The sequence below is a fragment of the Rosa chinensis genome, chromosome 6 (assembly GCF_002994745.2).
Source record: "Rosa chinensis cultivar Old Blush chromosome 6, RchiOBHm-V2, whole genome shotgun sequence".
Classification (NCBI taxonomy): domain Eukaryota; kingdom Viridiplantae; phylum Streptophyta; class Magnoliopsida; order Rosales; family Rosaceae; genus Rosa; species Rosa chinensis.
The window spans coordinates 35,648,691-35,668,141 of NC_037093.1; positions in this window are offsets into that span (position 1 = coordinate 35,648,691).

Consider the following 19,451-nt stretch of genomic DNA (forward strand, 5'->3'; position numbering starts at 1 on the left):
TTAGCAACGGTCACGCTCATGCCTCAGGGCATCACCTTCGAGCTACCCGTTAATGCCTTCCCGGCACCCCCGAGCTTTCCGCTCATGCCTTCCCGGCACCCCGAGCTTCCCGCTCATGCCTTCCCGGCACCCCGAGCTTCCGCTCATGCCTTCTCGGCAACCCTTGAGCTTCCGCTCACGAGCTTTCCGCTCATGCCTTCCCGGCACCCACGAGCTTCCGCTCACGAGCTTCCCGCTCATGCCTTCCCGGCACCCCGGAACTTTCGGCTCATGCCTTCCCGGCAACCCACGAGCTTCCCGCTCATGCCTTCCCGGCACCCCCGAGCTTCCGTTCATGCCTTCCCGGCAACCCACGAGCTTCCGCTCATGCCTTCCAGGCACCCCCGAGCTTCCGCTCATGCCTTCCCGGCACCCCCGAGCTTCCGCTCATGCCTTCCCGGCAACCCACGAGCTTCGGCTCATGCCTCCCGGCAACCCACGAGCTTCCAGCTCATGCCTTCCCGGCAACCCCGAGTGTTTCGCTCATGCCTGCCCGGCAATCCTCGAACTTTACACTCATGTCTACTCGACACACCACACGTTAATGGAACATTGAATTCTTCTACCATTTGTCGCTTGTGACAAATCGAATTCTTTTCACGTTCCATTAATACGAGCGACAACCAAACAAACACAAGCGTTCAAGCATTCAACACTCACGAATTACAAACGCTTACCTCCGCAACGCTCATACAACTTACATTTATCGTATGCAATCCATATGCTCACACGACCATACGCGTTCTCGAGTTTGTACGTCATAGGCGATCGTACTCGGCGCCATTCGAGTGTATACATCAACATGTATCATGCACCCCGTACGTTCGTATATGCCAACGCATATAAGTGCAACTCACATTTGTTGCCCAATGCAACGAGAATCCTACATATGCCTGTTTTTTGTCTTTGTTTTGCAGGTTCACGAGTCCCTTCTTGCTTACGGAGTTCGGGGACTTGTAGGGGCTCCGTGCCGCCCGGTTACTTATGCTCGATGACATCGTGGTTATAACTCCCCAACCAAGAAGCTCCTCTTACTTGGGGACTTCGGGGACTTGTACATACCTCCAACAATATGGAGTATTTACTACATCACCAAGCATAAGTAACACCCTCTTTGGGACACCTACAAGCCATGGTAAGGCCCAACCGCCACTTGCATCTTGTAGCCCTATGTTCAAGCTACGCTACGGTATCCGGAAGTCGCAAATCCGTCACCGGGAAGCCACCTTCCCGGCCTTGCCAAGTTGCCTCCACAATATGCTTCTCTAGACTAGAATAGTGATTTTAGTCATCCCACATCTAAGAAAATGTAAAGGAGATGGCTTCCTTCACCTATAAAAGGAATGCCTCCTCCCACTTAAACACCATTCAACATAACTCCATTACATCTCTTGTAATCTTGTTGGGCCGCAAGGCTCGACACACTAGTATAAGCTTTCAAGTGGACGTAGTCTCCCGCTAAGGCGGGAGGTGAACCACTATACATCTGGTGCCAATCTCTCTATCTCTTTCTTTACGTTAATTAGATCCCCACGGATCCAAGCATTAACATTAATATTGACCTAGTATCTTGAAGGACTGCGTCACGTTCGCGAAAGGTTGCCAAGATTGCCAGGCACATGTGCCGGTCTAGCACATTCAAAATATATCCATGCAACCTATTATTAAGCCTTGGCCTGCGCGATGCTGGTCATTGGACCTGATTGGCATGATTCACCCTCACTCCTCACTCTAGCACAAATTCATCATCGTCGCTACGGACTTCTTTACCAAATGGGTAGAGACTGAGCCTTTAAAGGAGGCTTCCGGTGCCACTATTTGACAATTTATCTTTAATCATATTATTTGCAGGTTTGGCATCCCAAAGTTTTTAGTCTCGGATAGGGGGGCAGCATTCATGGGTCGCGACGTGGCGCAGCTTGTCGCTGACCTGGGTATTCAATTCATTCATTCCACCCCTTACTATGCCCAATCCAATGGCCAAGCCGAGGCCAGTAACAAGATTGTCATCACCCTGCAGAAGAAGATGCTTGCTGAAAATCCTCGCCAGTGGCACGAGACGCTATATGAGACTCTTTGAGCTTATCGCACTTCCAAGCGTAGCCCCACAGCCACAACACCCTACGCTCTCATGTTCGATCACAATGCAATTTTACCGCTGAAGATCAACATTCAATCTCTGCGAGTCCAAGACCAACATCATTTGATTAGTGAAGACTATGTCCAAGCCATGTAACAAGAGCATGAAGATCTTAGTGAACGACGCTTACAGGCTTTGGATAGCTTAGTCATGGAAAAGCAGCGTGTCGCTCACACCTATGACAAGCGTATGCGCGGTTGCAGCTACAAGGAGGGCGAACTCGTTTGGAAGGCAATTCTGCCGCTAGGTGAGAAGTTGACTGGCCGCGGCAAATGGACTCCGCGATGGGAAAGACCCTTCGTCATTCACAGGATTCTGGAAAAAGGGGCCTTTCATCTCAAAGATTTGGACGGCGATATCCACTGGAACCCTATTAATGGTCGTTTTTTGAAGAAATATTACTCAAGTGTTTGGGAATTTGAAGATTCACCTGATACCCCGGCAGCCGGGACAGGGGGCAACCATAGTCTTTCTCCGTTCGCGTCCTCATCTACATCTGGGCCTACTTAGTGGCCCCACTCTCATGTATTCTCTTCACCTAGCAAGACTAGGGGGCAACATATAGGCCTTGTTCTCGCGGCCCTTAAATTTTGCAAATTTCTCAGACTTCTCGGATTTCAAATTTTTAGGTTTCTTAAACTTCTCAGATTTCAAATTTTTAGGCTATTTCATTTTTCTTTTTTAGGCTTTTTGATAATGAGTGTTAAAAATATGTGTAACGAAGCCTATACCAGAGGCTTGATAATGTACAATAGAAGTTTGAGAATGGCAAAATAAGGTTATATTGATAAAGTGGCTTTGCGTCCAAAAGCAATACAGTACATTCGCAAAATTACAAGCGCTAAGATGCAAACTTTCAAGTCTTCTGGATCTTCTTTCAGGAGGGACTTAGCGATGGGCCTGTGTCTCTTCACCCTTCACTCTTGAACTCTGGCTGCAGCTGCTATCATTTGTACTCGAAGGATAGGAAGGGAAGTGCCCGCGATCATCCCAACCTTTCCAGTTGTCCAAAGGCCTCATTGAAGTTGGACATCAGAGGTAATCACAACCAAGTTGCCCCATTTATCTCAGGGAAAAATTTGAAGTTTAGTCCGTTAAGTCCAGGAGGTAGGGCGCCGAAGAAGAGTAGGGGTCAGGAGGCGGTTTCCTACCCTTCTCTGACATGCTCCACGCAAGGGAACCCCAAGAGGATGAATCCCCAGAATGTGGTATCCCATGTTAGGAGCTTCTCGTGTTCTTCAGCCTATCTGAAACCTTGGAATTCCATCCAGGCTTTCAGAGACCAAAGACACGCGGCTGGCCTGAGATTAAGCCATAAGGCCTATCTCAGCCTTGAGATTTCGCCATAAGGCCTAAGATCTAGTGGCTATAAATGAAGTCATAGGGGGAAGACTTTAGAAAAAGAAGGAAGAGCAGTAAGGCTTACAAGGACATTTCTGGGTAGGCCATGGTTCTGATGTTCTCATCCTTAAGGTGCCATATAGGGCCAAGCCAAGTGGCCTCAGCCTTTGGACGGTTGAAGATAATCAATGAGAGTAAATGCTGAAATCTCAGAAATGAAGGAAGATTAAAGATGCGTGGGGGACGGAGCGGTCTTCAAGGTAAACTGCTCGGTTTCAAGGTTATCCATTTTGAAAAACTTTAATTTGTATTTAAGATGGATTTAAAGGAATTGATGGCTAAGAATACGAAGAGTGCATTAGGCTAGTAAAGTGGACTAAATAATATTAATATTAATATTAATATTCATGTTACAAAATAATGGGCCTAGTACTAGAGGCCTAAAGCCCCCGGCTCGCATAAGTCAAGCGGAGAAAATGTTCATCCAGATAGAAGCCAGCGTCAGTGGCGGCTTTTTCTGCCTGTTGGGCTGCTCTGCGAGCTTGGGCCAGGTTTTTAGATAGTGCCTCGGAAGTGGCCAAGGTTGCTCCAATTGGGCCTCCACATAGGCAATTTTGGCCTTCACAGCAGATAGTTGGGTTTGAAGATCCTTGATCTGGGACTAAAGGTGATTCTCCACGAGCTCCATTTCTCATATATGGGAGACCCGTTCACCCAGGGAGTCTCGCAGGGTGTCCATCTGTTGAGCAAGGGCCTGATGATGTGTTTGGGCCTGTCTGGCCCACGCCGTCGCGGCCGTTTTCTCGTGGCACCACCTAGGGAGATCCTCCAGCAGTTTGTCGATATCAAGGAACTGGGCTTCGATGATGGTGGCCTCACGGTGGAGTACTCTAAGATACTCTAGAGCTCTTGCGGGCGCACTGGGCATCAATATGTTAGGGCCCAGGAGTCGACGAAGACCTTCCCCAGCATCATCCACGACTCTAGAAGGAGTTACTTCAAGCACCCGAGCTAGTCGTTCTAATTTGGAAGGATCGCCAGCAGATGCTTGTAGTGGAGCAAGAACAGCAGCGATCGGAGCCTCGAGAGGTTCCGAGATAGGAGCCTCCTCCGGCACAGGTTGAGGGTTCACTTATTCGCTTGCTTTGAGCACTTGGGGGCAGGTTTGCCTTCAGCTTCGCCTATGGTACTTGGTTTAGCGGGATTCTCGCCAGTAGTCTCCTCAGTGGTGACTACCGCCTCTTGGGTGCGGGCAAGGTTTTGACCCTAAAAGGGGACGTCAATATGTCAAGGAGGAGTCGAGATGAAACAAAGTAGAGCAAGAGTTGTTTTGAGAAGAGGTACCTCTTCAGTATGTTGCTCTCGAGAGGTGACCGGAGCGTCTCGAGCTATCTCTGGGATAACTGATGTTTCCATCACCGCTAGCTCCTGATCTCCTATAACAACATCCGGGGCCAAATCAGGCACTACCTGCTCCAGAGTGGTAGTCGCGATTGGTTCCTCGCGGGGGGGGGGTCAGGATGGGGCATTCTTTCTTCTGCCTCAGGCGAGCTGTCATCTGATATCTGAACTGCCACCGGGGACGAATGTGGGTCGTCTGCGGCGTTGACTGAAGGTGGAAAAGTGGTCGAGTCCGGTGGTATCTGGGCATGTGAAGAGGTTGCTTCACCGCCAGGACGATCTTTCCCTACTATACTTAGAAGAACCCATAGTCCTACGACGAACCTGCAAGTGAGAAGCGTTATAAGTTGAAAGTTGAAATAAAATGATAACTGCGTTGCTTATCTCAATCTTGGAATACTAGTCGATTGGTGATAGGTTCATCATCTTCCCAGGGGTCAGTTCGGGGGTCGGAACGACTGCGTTTGTGGGCCAGAGCGGCGGCAACCTATTGAGATTAAGGGAGTCAGATTGAACTTTAAACGCAAGCACCAAAATTATAAGGTCTATGAAGGACTACTTACTTCCTGTTGGTCTTCGTAGTCAGAGTAATCTGTGGCTTCAGGTTCTGTTACCATAGCCTTTTGCTTTGTGGCCTGGCCTGTGGCCAGTTGGCCATAGGGCGATGGCACCCCGAGATTTCTCTGCTGAAATAAGATATGAGTTAAGGAAGTAGGAGCCAAAGAAGTGAAATGGTGAACACGCGAAGGAAATTACCTTTTGTGTTGGTTTGTGGATTATGATTCCAGCTTGAGCAGGATGAAGGGCTCACGCAGGTTGCGGAGCCTGCACAGGTCGCAGGGATGGTAACCCGTCCTCAGGGAAACGTGCGAGCAATTCAGAATCAGTATCATAGGGGTACCTCAAGTCTTGGAAGAGTGTCGCGAAGAGCTCGTCATCCCATTGATTCCAGTAGTTAACAGAGACTTGGGACCACCAGTGGTCGTAGTCCTCGGCAACTCCATTGATCGGGATAAGCTCATCGGCCCAGTTCTAGAGATTGATAAAAGAGAGCATGCTTTGGACTGGTGGAGGCCCAGATATGGGGCCAATTCTGCACCAAGAGGTGTTATATTTCCATGAATCATAGAGAGGGAATGGCACTAATTGGGCCAACCCGAGTTGAGGAGGGAAGTGATTGGGGGCGTAAAGCTCTTAACTGATGTCATCAGCCACGAGCCTAATATCTGAGCAGGAGATGGCGTGCACGATCACTATATTCAGGATCCCCAGGAAAGAATCCTTGTTCGAGGGGAGGCGAGAATCTTCTACCAAGAACCAGGTCTAAGTCTGGCATCTCGTCTAGGAGGTATAAGTATGGAGGGGAAGTGTACCTGTCTTCACGGCAGAGCCATTGACCCAAAAGTGCGTCAGCCGGTGGAAACTTTGGGATGTCTTGCCGACGGAAGTGAGGGAAGTAGACTTGTATCCAGAAGTCTAGGATCCAGAAGGGGCCAGAAAGGCCAATCTCGAAGGGATGCATCGTGTCCTAGTAAAGGGTGCGATATAGCGCGCCTAGTATAGGTTGTCCGAGGCTGACACGGCGGCCGTTATAGAGGGTCATAGCCAGAGAAGCCAGGGACCAGTGGGCTTATTTGAGGAAGTGCAGAAAATGAATTTGTAGAGCCAGTATTCCCAGAAGGAGATGCCACCAGTCGCATTGTGTTCTCCACAATAGTGGGTTCGCCATAAAGGATAGGAGCGGCTGTGGCGGCCACGACTGGCTTGAACCATCTGCGAAGGGAATTCGACCGCATCAAATTGGCCATGCACGTACGGCTCGTCGTCGATGGGAAGCCCTGTAATGGTAAGAATTTCCAGCAATGTTATGCTCATCTGGCCGAACTGGAAATTGAAGGTGTTGCTGGCAGTGTTCCAGAAGCAAAGAATGGCGGCCAACGGTGAACGATTGCCACCGCTGGGAAGGTGAAAACAGATATCGATGGTGTGGGTGATACCCGTCACATCCCAGCGAGCCAGATCCCTTGCTTGAACTTCACGATACCAGGTGAGTTCCATTGCGCTAATTGTAGGCCAAAACCCTATCTTGGCTCTATAGTGGCTTGCACCCCAGCTGCTGAAATCTCCAGGAGTCCTTCAAAGGACTGGAATGGGTAAGCCATACAAGTCGATGGCATCTTCTGGTATAGAATCTCGTGGGGTAGGACCTAGTCCGGCCTGGGAATTGGGAAAACTAAGTAGTAGAGGTCTTTGGACGGTGGTTTGGGTGAGGCAGCGGGCGCCGACTCCAGTTCCCCAGGTATGAGCAGCCTACTCGGTGATTTCCTCCTCTTGATCGATGATGATTTTGTTCGAAGGAGCATTTCTGGGTTTCTATGAGGAAGATAGTGTGGAACAAGAAGTGTTTTCTGGGTTGGAGAGACTAGGGGAGTTTCTGATGTGACAGATCCGAGTTGGCGACAAGATTTAAATAAGAGATTTTGTGAGGGAAATGATGCGACGAAAAAACGTTTAGCAATTGAACAGACGCAAACCCACATTTATGGTCTCGTTTCTGTCATGATTCGTGTCGCTTAAGTCCCCTTCGATCAGTTACATTTTCGCGGGCCTGATCTCGAGGTCTGGGGGGCAATATTTGAGCCCAAAAGTATTTTTTGCAAGATCCCTTGAGGGGGTTCAGCGTAGCGGGCCGATACTTGCTGCCCAAAATTAAGCCTACTTGAGTTTGGGTTACAGCTTTGCCCATTCCGAGATCCATGAGGAAAACGAGCCCTTATTGGAATCAAGTAGCGGAGATTGAATAGGAAACTTCAATTAATAATCCTTCTATGTCAAGGAACAGTCGAAACCCTAAGGTATAAATACCAAGTTTCCAGGATACAACAAGACATAACTCTTTCAATCAACTAATCTCTCTAATTATCAAAGTCTCTCCGGAGCAACCTACCTTCAACTTAGTTGAACCCAGCGAAGCAAAGGTAATCCCCTTTCAACCCAGTGAAGCAAAGGTAACGCCCTCGCAACCCAGCGAAGCTAAAGTCACGCTTTAGCAATACCCATGCTTTCTCCTACTTCCAGGTGATTGCTCTGCTCAACCTACAACGTTGAGTATCGACTTAGTGACACAAGAGATCACACCATAAGCCCTTACTCGTAAGGCAAGAAGTCATTTTCCGAAAGGCATAGAAAAAGAACCTGGTGACGAGGTTGGTGCTCTCCTCGTCCACAGTGTTTGATTCAGAAGTCAAGTCAAGAGACGCCCCGACGACTGTACCCCATGCTGATGGCACGCCTGCTCACTTAAAAGAGACTGTTTGCACTCCATATTGGTTTTGGAGCCAAACAATAACAAAACAGAAACCCATAACACCGGGCTATGAAGCTTTGATCTAATAAGAGAGATGCCGACTCAGACAGGTTTCACCACATCACTAGGCTGCACAAATAGTTGAAAAAGCCTTGGTATTATCTCTCCCAATGCTCATACACTAAGATCATACAATCAATGATCTCAAAAACCATACACACAGGAAACCCAAAATCTCAAAGGAAACACAAGAAACCCAAAAGCTTAAAGGACCCAATGATCCCAGAAAGCATGCAAACACAGGAAACCCAAAAACTCAAAGGAAAAAAAATTGGGAGAATTACAATTTTCCAATGATCCCAAAAAGCATGCAAACGTAGGAAACCCAAAAACTCAAAGCAAAAAAAAAATTGGGAGAATTGTTATTCTGGAAAAAAATAAATTACCGATTTTGATTGCTTCCCATCCCCCTCTTCCTTTTCTCTGAGCTATCTACCTTCTTCCCCTGTCAATTTCATATATAACCAATCAGATGACTCCAGCTCTTCTAATTATGGGAAACAAATGAAATTGAATTACCAACCTTATCAAACTACGAAGAATTTCAAGCTCCTTTATTCTTATTCTTCTTTCTTCTCTTCCAATTATGGGAAACAAATGAAATTGAATTACCAACCTTCCTCTGAGGGACTTCCCGAATGACCGTACTGAGAAATTCTACCGTACTCAGTGCAACCATTGTTGCTGACTGCAACTTTATTCTTGTTCTTCTTTCTTCTCTCTTTATCTCAGTGATGATTTCAGTCTTTTGGACAAAACGGAGCTGAGGTTTGGCAAAATCACACGCATTACCCTCTCTCCCCCAGCGGTCGTTTGGTGGAGAAAAGTGAAGAAGACACGCCGAAGACGAAAACACAGCGCCATATAAATCATATAGGTGGGCTGTGCAATTCTTTCAAACACGTAAGGGCAAAGTTGTCACTACACTATTCATAAGGATTGTCACTGTTCATAAGGAGTTGCATCTTTAGAAGAGAGAATTTTAGAGTCTAGTCTATCAACCAAAATAGCAAAGTTGTTAATTGAAAACTATACATTTTTATTGCTATTTGTGGTGGCTAAGGCAAAACAAAATTTATGTGGAGACTTTAAATCTCATAAATATCAACCATGATAAGAAAAAAAAAATGAAGAGAAATTTCTATAGTAATTTACATATATAGAGAAAAAAAGCAGAAAATTTCATATCTATCTATCTATCTTCTTTTTTTTTTCCTTTTTTGAGTTGAATGATGTTAGACTAAAAAAAAAATGAAGAGAAATTTCTATAGTAATTTACATATATAGAGAAAAAAAGCAGAAAATTTCATATCTATCTATCTATCTATCTTTTTTATTTTTATTTTTTGAGTTGAATAGTGTTAGACATTATTGATAACTAATAAACAGATAAAAGAATACATTTCTCAGATTCTATTACATCTTGAATGAAGGAAGGAATATTATACCAAAAGAAAGCTTGATCAAGATCTACAGCATGAGCTGCCAATTTGTGCGCAACCATGTTTGCCTCTCTTCTAGCATGCATAATTCTGACTTGGTTCGCCTCTTTTAAATCTTGTTTGAGGTCCTCATATAACCTTCCAAGAATAGAATAATTTTGCAGCTCCTCCTGACACACTTGTTGCTTCAAAACCAAACAATCAGTTTCCAAAATTATTGGACATAGACCATGTTCCATCACAAACCAAATGCTTCCTCACAAGCCAAGAGCTTGACATGTTCAACAGATTGAACTCGAGTAACTACCTTCCCCACTGCTCCCAAAAAGGTCCCTTGAGAGTCATGGACTAAGAAACCAATCGCAGCTTTGCCAGCGCTCGGACTAAAAGCTTCATCAAAATTCACTTTCAACCAACCCACCGGAGGGCATTGCCACTTCAAAATTTTCCTGAGAACCATGTAATGTAATTTTGTATTGTGAAAAATAAAGTTACTCAGTCTGACAGAAGACATGAGAGCTATATCACGAGCTAAACCGATTTTGTTTTCCCATACCCTATCATTCCTTTCTTTCCAAATTCACCAAATAAAATGCAACAATTGAGCAAAGTCTGTTTTTGATAACTTCCCAACACACAAATTCAACCAATTAAGAGCATCCATCTGATCAGAATCCCCCCCTAAATAACTGCTAGCAATTTGCAAATTGGTAGACAACACTTCTTTAGTGAAAACACAATCTCTAGTAAGATGAATAATTGTCTCCACCTCATTGCAAAAAAGCACAACTCTGAGATTCTAAAATAACATTCTTTGATACCAATATATCTAGAGTAGGCAGAATATTATGACAAATTCTCCAAGCATTAACCTTTGTCGTGCTAGGGATTTTGGCATGCCAAATGTTCTTCCACACTCTTTGGTTACTCACAACAGAAGGAGAAAGTGTAAATGCAGTTTTAGAGAAAGCATGATGATACGCAGAACATACCTTGTTTCCCCACAGGCCAAGTCAACCTATCATTCGGACTTCTAGCACCTTCTAGCACTCAAAGGAATTGCTAGAATAGCTTATGCATCTGAGTGTATAAAAGTGGAACGAATTTTATGCTCATCCTAAGAATTAGGAGGAATAATCAACTCACTCACCTTGGCCAAATTATCTTGCACCGGTCCCAACAGCTGTGGTTTATGAGTAATAGTATTAGGAATCCAAGAATCCCGCAACATGAGAACATTATTTCCATTCCCAATCTGCCAATGAGCACCTTCAATCAATAAATTTCGAATAGAAAAAAATGCTACGCCAAGAATAAGAAGGAGTAGCATGTTCTTCTGCATTCAAAAAAGAACCATCAAGATAATATCTAGCTTTGTACAATTGTGCCACAAGAGTATCCGGGTTAGAGACAACTCGCCAAGCTTGCTTCGCCAACATCGAAGAATTAAATTCTGATAAGCTCCGAAAACCCAAGCCACCCTCTTCCTTGGCATGACACAAATCATCCCATTTCTTCCAATGTATTTTACGCTTATCATCTGTACTCCCCCACCAAAATATAGCACACATTTGCTCAAGATCTTCACAAAAATTCTTTGTCAATTGAAACACACTCATAGCATAATAAGGGAGAGCTTGAGCCACCACCCTAATCAAAATATCCTTACCAGCACCACTCAATATCTTGCCTTGCCAATGCTTCAGTTTTTCAGCTAACCGCTCCTTTATATAAAGAAAGGTAGCTGTTTTCTTGCGTCCTATGTAAGTAGGAAGACCTAAGTATCTCTCATAGGACTCCACCACTTCAACACCCAACATATTAGCCACTCTATCTTGCTCACAATCTGCAACATTCTTACCAAACACAACAGAGCTTTTATGAAAGTTAACCACCTTACCTGAAGCCCTTCCATATGTCTGTATAACATCTTTGATCTGAAAACAAGCTTCCGGAGTAGCTTGAGCATATAGCATGCTATCGTCTGCAAATAACAGATGATTGACAGATGGTGCTCCTGAGCAAACAGCAATGCCAGGTAATAACCCCAAATGTTGCTTTTGTTATACCAATGCAGAGAAGGCTTCTGCACCAATAAGAAACATATAAGGTGATAACGGATCCCCTTGTCTCAAACCCCTAGTAGGAATAACCAGGCCTCTAGGCTTCCCTCTAACCAGAAAAGAGTACCTCACAGAGCAAACACATTGCATAACAACATCTATCCATACAGAAGCAAAGCCAAATCTCTCCGAAACCTTGCGCAAAAATACCCATTCCATACGATCATAGGCCTTGCTCAAATCCAACTTCAAAGCAAGATACCCAACTTGACCTTCCTTTTTGTTATCTATCTATCTATCTCTACTATTATAAAGTGAAATCCTCAAAAACTTTATCAAATTTTGAACTATCCTAATTACTTTTATTTTGTTAATTGAAAAAAATAAATACAAGCTAGGGTGATTATAATAAAAAAAAACAAAATTAAAAAAAATAAAAGATATAATTATAAAAGAAAGACGTGGGTAGTGGGAAGTATATGATGTATAATTGCATTCATTCCAAATTTTCACATCTAAATTGGATAAACTGATAAACCAAAATTAACCAGTTCTGCAGTTTTTTTACTTGACTTTGTGAATCCGTGCAGATGAGTTATCATGGTAAAAGCTTCACCAATATGTGAAATTCCCAAAATATTCTCCATAATAAAAAAAAATCATTTATGATTATCATGGTAAAATAAAAAAGAAGAAATACATAAATACAAAAATTTTGAAAAAGTTGCTGACAAAGAAACTTTTATGTTTTTTTTTTCTTCACCAATAAGATGTGCATAGCACCGGTATGATGCTAGTAATATGATAATTTTAAATGTTAATTTTTTTTTTATTAACTTCATTTTCATTAGAATAATTAAATTTACGATTACCAATTTGGTTGAAAATTTGCAGAAGTGATCTATTCATGGAGTTTTAAGAAGTGAACTGTCGAGATGCCAATATGTGTTTGAAAACTATGTCTAATAAAGAATTCCTTAAAATGGCAAAAAAAAAGGGCATCCCTTACTGGAAGGGCCTTCGCTACATATATGTATGAATTTTATAATATGTACATATATGATTTTTCTTGGGGACCCAAGTGTGGCTACAACCTATAGGATTGCAAGCCTTCAAAACTAGCCCCAAAATCGAGGGCGATGCTTATCGTGCCTATCCTAGTACCAGTTATACCGGATGTACCGATCATATGTCTTTACCAACCACACTGAGGACATATACTCCCTGAATATACCTATTTGGTGACCACAGACACCTTTTGTGACAAGTTATTTTTTATTTTTTTGAAAAAGGCTGGTGCGGCTGCCCTCAAGTCTTGATTAATGAAATGGCAGAATACAGGGGGGGACATAGAGCTTGAACCCTAGATTACAATAAGCATATAGAGAACATTCTGAAATAATATCAAAAGTCCCTACAGAATCTATGTATTCTAACAAGCACCAGTTAGCAAAGAGTGGACAAATGGCTACTCTATTTGCTTTGACATAGCGGTGACATACCGGAAAGATAACACTATTACAAAGAAGCATCATTACAAATAATACAGCTTTCCCACTATGTTGCTGCAAGAAAAAAAATCCAGAGATACTTTATTTCATCCTGCCACTAGGAGGTTGTGTCCATTTAATTAAGTAAATAGCTCGCCGCCTTGCTAGGCCAGACAAGACACACTAAGTGTGCATACTGGGACAACGCCCACGTCGCCCTACCAAATAGTGGTAGGGACTTATTTCTAGCAAAAAGCCACATACTAAAATTAAAAAACAATAAACCATAACAAAAAAATAAAGGCAACCTAGGCCCAAAGCCAGAGCCAAAGCCCAGGCTCAGGCTTAAACATCATCATGCCCAAGCCCAAGTAGCAGACTGCACAGGCTTCGAAGCCTCCATCTCGACTGCACTTCTCTCTCCGGCGGCACTTCCTTCGGCACGTACCCTTTGCCGGTTGGATGCAGGTCGTCTCTCTACCCAAACATAAGATAAGCAGCCCATCCCAATCAAACCCCTCGCCAGATCAGATCCACCTAAACCAAACCAGATTGGAATGTTTCGATCAGATCCAAGCCTCGTCGTCCCTACACTAGGTCGTCTACGCATCCACCTAGGATAGAGTGATAGCTGCCCAGCCTGCCAGCCTTCTAACCATCGCTGCGCTTCCCCAATCCAGCCTCCAAGCAGTCTGGACAACGACTCCACCACCTTGCAATTTTCACTCCAGCTGATCCCACTTGGGGACACTAGGCCCTCTCTTTCCCGTCTGACGACACTGCCGCTTGGGCATGTAGTCGGACAAGAAATCTATGCCAGAGCGCGGCGCCTTCTAAGTTTCCTCATATTGTTATTTGAAATATCCCCAGATTCCTTGAAGATATATGTGCCCATCTACACCATAGAGAATGTCCCCAATCGATACCGTGACGTAACTGAAACTTAGAACTGCTACATTGATAAAAGACCTGACACCTCTTTAGCTCATTCTATATAAATACTGGGTCACCCATCCTCTCCCATAAAAAAAATCTAGTTTAATTCTATGATCTGACATCGTAACTCTCTACCAAAATCGAAAGTGGCCTTATGAGGCCAACCTTAGGGAAAATTCTACCAAACATTAGGTGGAGTCTACCATAAAAATGGACTACCCAAACATGTAGAAATAAAAGAAACACTACTAATAACCATAAAGACAAATCAAATCTTGAATCTCAAATTATTATCAATACCACTAAAAGTTGGTCATCATAGAAAACTAGACAATGAACTTAAATGAGAAACAAGTACGTTAAACATATAAACTACATTATTGACGAGAGTGGCGAGCACTATGCCTTGACTCCTATGTACGCCCGACCTGAACTAATCTGCAGACTGGGCAAGAAAAACAAAAAAACTCAAGAAAAAGCATTGAAAATAGTTAGAGTGGACGAAAAATAAATAATTGCAATTAAGGTAAAATAAAATATTAAATGCTTTTCCAATTTAATTCTCAAGTAAAACCCAAAGCATGTAGTAAGTTTTGTAAAAATACATTTAATCAACCTCTAGTAAATCTCAAAACATGCTGTAAACTCATCTCAAAATCATTTCAAAACCTCACATAATGAAATATCTCAAATCATACGGTAAGCTCGTCTCAAAATCATTTTAAAAACTCATGAAATGAAATATCTCAAAATCATTACAGAATCTCAGAAATCTTAAATATACTGTAAATCATCTCAAACATGCTGATATCTCAAACTCCATTTTAAATCATCTCTTAATAAGATAGGCAATGACTAGAGGGTACTATCGACTAGTCATCTCATGTGACATGGAGAGTACTGTCGACCAGGTGATACATCGGAGGGTGGTGCCGACCGGAATATGAGGAGGCAATGGCTAGAGGGTATACTAGATGATGCATAAGAGGGTATTGCCTACCGGTATACTATGAGGCGATGATTAGAGGGTACTGCCGGCTAACCATCTCATGCCATCTGGAGGGTATTGCCGACCAGATGATGCATCAGATGGTACTACTACCGACCAAACTATTACCTGAAGGGTATTGTTGACCAGATAATGCATGCATGCGCTAACATCATCATCTTTCATAATTTACCTCCTCGATTACATAATTTGAACTCAAACTCATTATCTTTCATAATATTAAACTCATCATATTTTTGAATGAAAATTTCTATAACTCGAAATTCAACTGACTCGATAATTAATAAATGCTTTCAGAAAGAAAACTCAATATAAAATTTGTAGCTCATCAATGAACTGTCAAAAACATAAATAATGAAATCTCCACTTTCCGGAAGGAAGTTCTCATAATTCACATAGTGAAATCAACCCCATGAATACTCATAACTCGAGATAAATTCAAAGCCGATATTAATATTTGAAAGAGAAAATCAATATCATATCTGCACCATAATGAAATCAATACTCAAATCTCAACAAAGTCATCGAAAACATAAATTTCGTTAAATCATAAGTAAATATTAAAATTATATCAAGTCTCAAACTTTATTAACCTAAATCAGTACAAAAATTTAAGAGATATTTTCATATATGGATGATTCTACACTTTAGTGTATGAACTTTGCATTTCAACATCATTTTGGCATATCAGGTTAACACCGTTAAGTTTTTGCATGCAAAGGTTAACATAATTTTTTTTTTAAAACTGTTCTAGGGGATATTTAACGGAAAAGTTAACAGTGTACACTAAAGTGAAAGATTTGAGCAAACTTGGTATACCATTGTGATATATATGAAAGTTGGTATACCAAAGTGTAGAAATGCCAATAGTTGGTGCATGGTTTGTGATGTTTTCCCAAAATTAAATTATCGAAAGGGAAAATTTCAAGAATAGTACACGACAAATGAGTGACTCCGATGTTCGGTACATCATCTTTCAAACAAATCAAAACGGTACATGAACTTGTAATCTTGACACACTTTTAGTATATGACATCAATAACACCGTTAATCCTATGTAATTATTCATTTTTTCTAAGGGTAATTTAGTATTTTCTCTTCTCTCTCTCTCTCTCTCTCATTCTTCTTTTTCTCTTTTTCTTTTCCTTCTTTTGGGATTCTTTCCCCCTTCACTCTCTTTCTTCCCTCTATCTCCTTTGCTCACGCGTCCTTCTTCTTCCCCCTTCTCCTATGCACGTTGTCTTAAAAACTGTTTTTTTCTTTCTATTCTTCTTGTGTTTTTTTTTCCTTCTCCTCTTCTCCTCATTCTTTCCCATCTCCTCCTCTCTTCCTTTCTCCAAAAACCCCATCAACCACCCTTTCAAACAAAACCCACCAAAGACCAAGACTTTATGGAACCCATTTGAATTTGGCTCCAGGTCCTTGTCTGAATTTGATCAGAGACACCCAAATTGGAAGGTCAAGCTCAATCCCGAACCCTAGACCTGTGTGACAAAGTGAAGTCCCAAAGAGGATGAAACCGAGCATCTGGGGCCAATCGAAGTCGACCTAAGTGGTCGAAATTTCAAGGAAGGAGGATATTACCAAGACCCTGATCTGATTCAAACAAACACCTAGAGTGGCCAAGTTGCAGAAGACGTTTGAGAGGCTTACAGTGGCAGAAGAGGCGAAGGAGAGGCTATGCTCATAGCTCAGTAAGCTTGGCGGAGGCAATCGATTAGGCGCGTTCAGATAATGCGAGGATTCTATCCCTCATTAACCAGCTCTCTTAGGCACAACGTCTCCTCCAGTCCGCCACCGTGAACTGCCGACAAAATTCGCCGCCAAGTGAGGAAGCGAATGAATGAGGGAGAGAGAGAGAGAGAGAGAGAGAGAGAGAGAGAGAGAGAGAGAGAGAGAGAGAGAGAGAGAGAGCATGAGTTTGCTGGGTTTGAACGGGGACAAAAGAGAGAGAAAACAATGCTCTCTCATTTTTTCAAAATTTCTCTATCTTCATTAATATTATATTAATAAGATATTAATATTAAATTAAGGAGTGACTGATTTGCCCCTCAATGTTTGACCAAAATCACATTGACTAACGTTTTACGTAACGCCATATATATATATTTTCGGTCGAGATTATAAGATCATGTACCGAAATGATTGTTTAGAAATTTAATGTACTGAACTTTGGAGTCACCTATTTGTCATGTACTATTGTTAAAAATTTCCCTTATCGAAAATATAATACTACATGCATATTTAATTTGAAAAGCAAATGTCCACTCACAGAATTATAGCTATGAAGGTCGTCTGAAGAATTCCTCCTCGAGCTCAATCTACACGTCGTCTGAACAAATTGATATTATGAATAACTACTTTTGAGAATCGATAATAAATTATTGATAATTAAAATCGAAACTCTAAAACGATAATTCGTTGAAAGCTCGAAATCATATAAGAATGAGCTTAAATTTCATAGGTTACGTTGACTTGATAACTATAACAACCTATCGAAAATAGGGTTGATCCAACGGTCGATCATCACGAATAACACCCCGAATTCTCGAAACTTCGGAAATTCTGATCATCTCTAAAACGTACACTAATTGATGCAAAATTCATATCCATAAGTCCGTAACGTTATGCTGTACTTGACTTCCCAGAACATAAGCCCTAAGGTGGTCGGACTAGCCCTCACGCGCAGCTGACTCCAACCCCGACCCTGAATTGGGTGGCACACTGGTGCCAAAAGATTCATAACAACAATCCTAACATCTTCCTTAACTACAACAAAGTCAAATTTCAAAGGAGGAGGTAAGAATTTACTTGCAAAGCTTCGGGAATCTCGACTTCTTCTAGCAGTCGAATCTCCTCACTTCAATCAAATCAAGCTGCACAATTTAGAGAGTTTGTTAGGTGTTTAATGCTCTATAAAACTTAATAAGTTTCGCCAGCTGAGGTGGCAGGAATCCGACCATCGAACCGGGTCAGTAATTTGGGTCTATCGTAGCTGATTTGTTTTGATTTTCTTCCGTCGACGATGATTGGAGGAAACCAAGGCTGAAAGGATGACCGGCGTGAGGAAATGCTCCATATGAGACCTGTCCGAGGGTTTGAGGTGGCTAGATGGCTGTGAAACCTGTCGAGACATCCAGGTCGCTCTGAGAGAGTTTCCGGATTAGGGTTTGTTGACTAAAATGGAAACTTCCTGAAATAGAAGGTCGAAATTGCTATTTGTAGTTGGTTTCCCAAAATAGTAACTTTCACTTTTCTGATCGTAACTCTTTCATGTGAACTTTGATTTTTGCGTACCGCGTGTCAACAAACTCGATTTAACTTTATCTATAACTTTGTAGAAGAGAGTTTCCCTGAAAATTAAGCCGAAGAAAAAGTCTACTTTTAGGTGATTTAAAATTAAGCCGAAGAGAGTTTCCCTAAATATTCAAAATAAAGTAAAAAGGAAAGATTTAATCGTTTACTGTCCAAATGACCAATAAACAGGTGATTCTGGGTACGGGGTGCAACACCAACAACCACAATCCTAACAGCTTGTGTGTCGATTCTTGCGTTGTAGCCCAGCGCAGTTGTCCCATCATCAATTTATATGTCATTCCCAATAGCTTCGCCGATCCAATCCGGCCAGTAATCTTTCCTATCTCAACTACTGTGAATCAATCTAGATGGCGTTGATCCCAGCAACAATAACCTAGTATTAGCGTCCCAACGACAGTTTTGTTCCTAATAGTGGGAGCGATAATTTGGTGGCAATTCAGGCTGCCGAATCCTCCATGTTGCCCGACGTTGTCTTGAACCAGCATTGGGCCTAGTGGTTTGGCCCGCTTCTCTTGGGGTAGGGGTGAGGCTCTTGGGTTTCATCTAATTGAGGTGGATCACCCACTTGGGCTGGGTCTTAAGGGTGTGTCTTGGTCAGCTCTTTCCTTGACCTAAATGCTTGGATTTTATGCTTGCAAATATGAAATTTTTTGTAATTGATGAATTTTCGAGTTGTACCACAATCGAGTGCATTAGCGGCGGATGATTTATTCATTTGTTTCGATGAATAGAGAATTTCTCTTTTGTAGGCTCACTTTGATTAAGTTGGTAACATTACACTAATTACGGTATTGACTTTTCATAACCTATTTGGCGACTAATTTATTAGAGCAACTCCAACAGATTCCCTATAATTTATGTATAATAGGGAAGCAAAATTTAAAGCTTTAGTATCTTTTTCTTCT